Source organism: Aythya fuligula, chromosome 1, assembly GCF_009819795.1.
Source record: "Aythya fuligula isolate bAytFul2 chromosome 1, bAytFul2.pri, whole genome shotgun sequence".
Taxonomy (NCBI): Eukaryota; Metazoa; Chordata; class Aves; order Anseriformes; family Anatidae; genus Aythya; species Aythya fuligula.
In genome coordinates, this window is record NC_045559.1 from 177320637 (window position 1) to 177328420 (window position 7784).

The 7784-nt window shown below is 42.9% G+C and overlaps 1 protein-coding gene across 3 annotated transcripts in view; it reads right to left on the minus strand.

The window, feature by feature from the left end:
* LCP1 (lymphocyte cytosolic protein 1) overlaps positions 1–902 on the minus strand; it is a 45814-nt gene extending 44912 nt beyond the window's left edge. For all 3 annotated transcript variants that reach the window (XM_032190066.1, XM_032190058.1, XM_032190042.1), the window contains exon 1: positions 833–902. The gene's annotated coding sequence lies outside the window, so the exon portion shown is untranslated. The remainder of the gene's footprint in view (positions 1–832) is intronic.
* Positions 903–7784: the final 6882 nt, after the last annotated feature.

A 7784-nucleotide genomic window follows, 5' to 3' on the forward strand; every position in this document is an offset into this window, starting at 1 on the left:
ACCTTGCAGAGAGGGGACAAACAGCAGAGTCATCTGCAACATGCAAAACAGCTTCTTCATTTCCATAGTGAGTCAAAGGAAATGACCTTCAGATATTCTCCAAACTATTACTGCTTATAAAGAAGTTGTCTTTAGTGGGACCCTGTGGACAAAAAGGAATTTAAGAAATAAATACTAGGATTGAAGGTATCGGCTAAGTACTTTCTGACACGGGAGATGATGGCGGGTGGGTAGCGTTGGCACAACCCAGACACAGGCTACTCATCAGTCCCGAAACACAACCTGCCTTCAGTACATAGAGATGCTCAGAGCATCTCCCCCTGCCTCCAAACCCTCCTGGCCCCCTCTTTACCCTCTCCCCTATTTCCAAACCCTTCAAAACTGACTTTATTCCACCGACACCTCCACCGCACCTCATCCACGGGGGGCTGCCCACCTCGGGGCTGCAGTGCCGGGTCTCCCAGCACCAACCCAGCCTCCGAGGCTCACCGACGGGCTCTGCCCCCCCTCGCCCCGGCTGGCACCGCACCCCCAACCCTGCGGGGACGGGCACCGGGGGGCACGGCGCTTCCACCCCCCGCGATGCCTCTGTTATATTGCAGCTCCATCCAGCTCGATGCCAACCCCGGGGGGGCTCCGGCACACGCTCCCAGCCGCCCCGACCCTACAAACAGCGGGACCGGCACAGCGGTGCAAGCACCCGGCGGCTCGCTTTAAATTAATTTAATAATTTAATCAATTATTAATTGAATTTCCTCCCCCCTCGTGGAAAATAAAATAAAAATAATAATAAGAATAGTGATAAATAAGAACAGGCAGCGAGGGTAATTACCGGCGAGGAGGCACGCTGCGGCAGGCGGTGCCGGCGGGGGGCGGGCGGGCTGCCGCGGCCACGCCGCCAGTTCCCGCCGGCGCCACGCCAGGCCACGCCCCCTTTGCAGATAAGCCACGCCCCCATTCTACCGAAACCCCGCCCCTTTTGTTGTTAAACCACGCCCTCGTCGCTAAGCCCCGCCCACCGTGTTCTAACTGTGCCCCCCCCGCCCCGCGGCGTGAGGGTGTCCGCCATTTTGTGTGGCGGAGGGGAAGCCCCCGCCCAGCAGGGTGCGGGGGGCTGCTCCTGGGGAGGGGGGTGCCTGGGGGGCTTGGATTCGTATTGGGGTGCACAGCATGGCCAGGAATGGGTGAACCACAAAAATTTGTTGTGGTCAGGGCAGGAGGTAGCTACATTTAAGGCTTCCTTGGATCCTCACCTAAAATCTCTCTTCACGACATGTCCATAAATTGTCTCCCCTTCCCCATCCCCTGGCTTCGCTGCTGTCGCAAGGTCTCTGCCTTCACCAGGCTGAATTTCCCCGCTTCTGATGTGCTCCTTCCCGTCTTCAGCATCGTTGGCTCTGCTGACTGCTCTCCCGAGCTAAATTAGACCTACAGTTGCAACCACAGCTGTGTTTTTGTGGCCACAGTCTTTCAACTTCTTGCTTCTGCTCTCACTTGGATTTTTACCTAGAATTTGGCTATTTATAGTGGCCCGTGTTATCTCATGAGAAAATCAAGTTCTCTCTCCTTTGGCTTTATCTTTCCTGTCTTGAACATCTGGAACAACTCTTGCATCCAGCCCTGCCAAAACCAGCAGGGTTTCTTGTCTGAGCTCAAGGCACTAATGATTCCTCCTTAACTAAGTTTGAGAGCGTTTCTCTCCCTCCTCGACCTGCCAGCCTGCTTCAACCCAGGCTGCCTACACAGGAAAGAAACCAAGAACATATTTCTATGTTTAGATGTGTGCGTTTTCCGGGTATGAATTCTACGTCTCGATTTTTATATCAGTGTTGGAAGGAGGTGCAGAGGTTGCCCAGAGGGTTGTGAGGTCTCCATCCTTGGAGGTTTTCAAGATCAGACTGGTTGCAACTCTACTAGTAAGAGTAATCTGCTCGGACCTCATAGTCAACCCTCCTGGCCCAACGTGAATTATTTTGATCTATGTGGCAGGTGCCAGGCAGAAGCCCTATCCTGAAGAGTGAAAGGCTGGGATGATAACATGCAGTGTATCACCTGGGAAGACCAGACATAGCCATGGAGTGTTTTTCTCCTGTTCTTGAAGTTCAGCTTTGGCTTTGTAATAATTCCTGCCTTGTGTGTTTTTTCTGTTGTCCATGTTTTTTTGTATGTTTGTTTGTTTGTTTATATTCCTACTGTGCCTCTAGTAGGTGTCAACCATGCCACATTGTGGTTATTTTTGTGCAGTGGTAGCTCATCTTGTTGCAATATTTGACCACTTAAACTCAACATGAAAATTGAACTCCAGGCTCCCTTTTTAAGTTTCTCCTGCTTCTTCCTTTCTCCATCCCCTTATTTTGTTCTAGTTACCAAGTAAGTCAGTGTAGTTACTAGTCCATAAGCTGTCTCAAATCTGATCTTGGACCTCCTTACGTGCTTCAGGACTGTGTTCATTCTTCAATGCATATTTTTGTTCTTTTCATCACAGTTTGCATAATGCTGCACTTTATTTAAGTGAATTGTGTCCACATGCAAAGTTGTACTGAAGTCTCAAGTTTATGTACTTTACCAATAAATATTTGAAACTTTTTTTTTTTCTTTGCCTACAGATCCCCTTGTTTCTAACTGTATGTGAGAATTTTCTTAATCTTTGTGTATCTTCCTGTGAGCCAATAGCTTCCTGATGATTGCACTTTTAGTTTCTCTTCAAAGTCACTTTCATCATTGGTTTGTCTTTGTGTTCCCCTTCTGATTTCAAGTTCTTTAGGGAGAGTCTTTGTAGTGTGTGATGTCTTACATGCTATTAGCCCTACACCAAAAAATTAAAAATAAAAAGCCTAAGCCCTGTAACTTGGGACATAGATAATCTTGAAAATTACTGGAAATCAGAAATGTGCTAAACTTAGCTACTAATGAGTGGACTTCTGACACCAAATTGGTAGTTCTGTGATTGAATTCAGTATCATTACAGGCATTCATGAACTAATAGGAAGACAGAAGCTTAAATATACTATTTGCATACTTGGCCTTTTTTTTTTTTTTCCCTTTTTACCAGGGTTAACTGTTGCTCTTATTAAATCTGTTTATGCAGCAGAAAACCTGTTTCCGGGAGATTTCAGAATGCTTAACGTGGGGTGTTTCTCTAATTTCCTGTGCCTCCTTTTCCTCAGAGATGAGAAGCTCTGATTGCTTCACCTCCTGTGACAGAGGTGCTGAAAATCATTCTTTAATGCAAACGTTTCAAGGTTAATAGAATAGTTCTTTTAGATTTATTTTTTTAATAATATCACTGATTTATTTCCTGAAACACTAATGATAATTAGAAAAACTGCTGAATCAGTCACTAAGAGAACAAATCTCCCTTTTTGGCTACTTGTCCTGTTTTATGATTCTTCTATCACCCAGTTTATACGAGCAGACATTAATAGTTTGGCACATTAAACTGGAAATGCCTATGTCTTTTGTTTTGACTTGTCAGATTTTTTTTTTTTTATTTCTTTTGAAACCTCTGCAGTCATCTGTCAGGATCAGAGGCAAAGCAGAAAATGGATGAGCAGCCGAAACTACTTCGTAGACCTCTGCCTCCTAAGCTGCCATCTAAGCTATCTACACCAAGGGAGAAGGTTGGTAAAGGTAAATTGTACAGAAATAGATCATATAGTGCATAGTTTGAGATTCCATGTGCTCTCTAAAATTAACACAGAAGAAGATGTATCTATTGGTTAATCTATGAATACTCAGTGGAGTGCTTGGAGATGCCCACACTGGCTCCAGTCAGCCAGTTCTAATGCTGAAGCTCCTGGATAGTGCTGTCAGAGATCTAGAACAGGCTCCATATGCTAATGTACACTGCAGACACATTAACATGAGCTGATGCTAGCCTGCCAACCTCTTACCCTAGCACAAAATGTGCTGTCTCTATTTCTAATTGCTATGGCTGTTCAGCAAACAATAAACCTCATCTGCATAACCCTTGTCAGCAAATGTTGTAAGCAACCAGTGCAAAGCCTTGTGATTAGGACTTCACGATGATCCATGTGACTTGCATCTCTTTGGGAGGCTGTTCATGTAAAATAGTGGAAGGGTGATTGGGGTATGTGCTGGAACCTGAGTCTTCCACCTGTCAGACTCAAACACTACCAGTGGACAATAGAGGCTCATCTGAAAATATACTATGAAACATGAGAAAATGCTGGTTTCAAGAAAAGCTAGATTGAAACAGATTAATTCATACCATAGAGGATGTGAGATACAACTTCGATTCAGACAAAATGAAGAAACATGTTTGGGGAGGATGGTCCTGGTCTTCTCAGAATATACATTCATGTTCAAAGACAAATATTGGCTTATATTATTTTAAAGGCCTCCAGGAAGTCTTATTTTATAACAAAGGACTTGCGGTGCAGTATGGTTCAGAAATAAATAGACATTTTGTGTGCCAGTATATGTGAATGAAAAGCTCTTTCCAGTTTATATAAAGTAGCTATTGATTAAATATTTAAGCACTAACATTTAAAAATAAAAATGAAAAACAATAACATGATCTATAATCAAAATATTTTTAACCTAAGTGATAAAAAATAAATTAAAAATGGAGACTAGGCACCAATCTTGAAAACAGATCTGTGAAGAAGGATGCTGATGTCTGAACTTATTAACTGACTAGAGTCAAAACTACAAGGCCCCAGGATCTGCTGTAGAAGTATGGTGTACAGCATTTTGTCAATTTTATTTCTCACTGATTGGCACGTTAGAATAAATGTAATATGAAAGAATAAAGGTCACATGAAAGAACAGTGCTGTCCTTACAAACTGGGCTAAAGAAACCAAAGCAAGCTGTTATTTTTTTTTATTTCCCTCTACATTCCATACAACTTCCTAGAGTATCTAAAACATCTCCTGTTAGAGTATCTAAATAGCTAAAACTGCTCAGTCTTCACATGATCAACAAGACAGACCACCAGAAAGAAAAAAAAAAAGTAATAATAATTTTTTTGATGTTTGACTTACTAACTTGTTACAACTGTTTTTTGTTAGAACACTGTCATGCTGTATTTGTTATTAATGAATATTTAACACTAACTTAAAAGGAACGACAATAATATATCAAGAATAATACCTTTATAACAGTATTAAAATATTAAAGAGAATTTAGAGAAATAAGGTTGAAAACTTCAAAGATGTGAAGATTGATCCATTGATATGATGAGGCCCTTCTGAAGATTATTTTGAAGGGCTGGTACAATCTATTTCTATACAACACAGCCTGGTGCTGCCGAAACAGATGTAAATATTTCTGGCTCAGTACCAGAGCTGTGCCTCAGTGATTTAAACCATTTTAAAAGTGATAGATAAACCTTTTATCCCGAAACAAAGTTTTATTATGATGGCTCTCCTTGTAGTAGAGCACGATGATTAGTGATGGATGCTATTTATAGATTGCGTATTTATATAGTACACCTGACAAGAATCTACGAGCTGCACAGTAAAGTTTGTTCAAGGATCATTTCTCCAAATGCAACCATCGCACGTGATAGATGCTTGTACAGCAGCATGACCATTGATCAAAAAGCAGCTCTTTGGCAACGATGATTTGATCGTCTTGGGGAACGGGCTTGATTCATGCTTCATGAAGAGACTGAGACCTGGGACCAGGAGTTCTGAGCTAGGAAAAAAAGATGAGCCTCAGTGGTGTCGCATGAGTGTCTTCCCCTACAGAGGACTGTAGAAAGGGAAGGATGTAACACAATTAAGCAGTAGGCTGACAATGCAGAAGAAATTTCAGGGAGTTGTGGTGGTGGCCTGTGCCTGGTAGAGAGCTTGAAGTTGTCAACCACAATGCTGGGGGGCACGAAAGCCAGGGAGATGAGCCCACAGAATAGTCCCAGCTTTCTTTGAGAGCTGAGCTGTAGCAAAGAGCTGCAGAGAATGACTTCTCCCTCGGCAGGACCCTGACAATGAGTGTCCCTAGGAAAGCAAACAGAGCACCAGGCTTGTGGAACTGCACAGGCTGAACAAAGGTAATTTACCAAGTACTTCTTTGTTGATAAAAATGCCCAGGGCTAAATGACTGCTGGGTGTGGTACTGTTGGAAACTGGGGACTAGCTAAGGAGACAACAGACCTCCAGAATGAGGTCTTTGGGATAGCCCTGGTAGTAAAGTCTGTCTCACACGTGAGGAGTATGAAATGAGCTCTCAGTGGTGTGGGACCAGAAGTGCTCAGCACCATCCCATCACGCATGCTACTCATTGAACTGAGGTGAATAAGCTAGGTAAATTATATTTCTAAGCCTCTCAGTAGTCAATGAAGAGAGGTGAGCAATTCCAGTGAGTTGTTTAGCTGGCCGAAGATCTAGTTCACTCTCTGAGGGGTCTTTCCGCCCTCCCAAAGAGAGGAATTATATATCCTATTGTATTATTAACAGGACCAAGGAGCAGACAGGCTTCTGAATGTGGCGTTTTGGCTGGGTGCTTAACAGCAGAAAAAAAGAATCCAGACTCAAAATAGAAGTGTTTCTGCAAAAGAATGATAAATTCTCTGAAGCTGTCTACAGCTTGGAAAAGATCCTGCACTTACTTTTAAGACAATTTCCAGAAACTGATTTCCTTGTTCCTTTCACAGCTTGGCCACAACTGACTTGGCCACAAGTCCACTCCATGGTGCTTTTTTGATTTGGAGCTTCCCTAAATGTTTTCCGCCTTCCTTTTCAGTAGCGTTAACATGGGATTTAGATTATACCTGGAACAGAATAGAGCAGAAAGAGGAGCATTCGCTGAAGGAATCCCATCTCCTTCCCACAGCTCTCATTGCCTTGTCATGTTGCACCTAGCAGAACAGATGCAGGATCCCTAAATAGGGACCTGGTGGCCACGAATTTCACATGCAGCAGAACGTTGCTCATTCATTTTTCCTTAAGCTACATAACTCACACTTCAAAAACCCTGTCCTTTCTGTCCTGCTTATTATCTAACCCTTCTACTGCATGCTGCATGTCATTCAATATAGTGTATAGGTGAATTCTGCTTGTGTGGAAAAAAAATATGAATTTATTTTGTGATTGGTGATGCTTAGTCTTAACCATTTGTTCATTTCTTCTTCTGAAGAAAAATCTTTAAAGGGCATGGAGATTTGTCACACAAACTTTTCCTTGAAAAGAATGCCAGAGTATGCATCATTCTAAATGTCTTTTTTTTTTTTCTTTCTTTTGTCGCCAACAGGCAAGGTTTCTGGACGATATCTAAGTAGAGTGATGAAGAGTACAAATGATGAAACTAGAAAAGCAGTGCCTGGAGGTCATGCCAGTGCTCAAGGGCAAGTCAAGCAGAAGGATGCTTCCCTCAGACATGGTCAGATTTCCCAAAGTCTGCTGCAAATCCAGCACAAAGATACATTTCTGTCTATTCATCAGATTTGCCACGATCAAACACAAGTCCAACTCAAAGACCTCCTTCAGGCTCAGTTCCTACCTGGCAGTACCCAACCCCCGTCTGAACACATTTCTTCTTGCCCAATGCATTTCCAACGCAGACGTGTATGTCAGCTTAAGCAAGATAGTAACCATGGGAAAATAGAGATCCAGCCCAAAGCTACAGGTCTGCATGACCAAAGGAAATTCCATGACCAATATGAAATTATTCCTGTCTACGCAAGCAGCCAAATGCTAAACCAAAGTGAACAGGAAAACGTCCTTTCTGTCCAAACTCCTAGGAGAAATTTTATTGCTACTAAAAATCTCAGTTTGCCTGATAACTTTGCCTTTTGCAAAAATCATAAATTCTCTTGTGT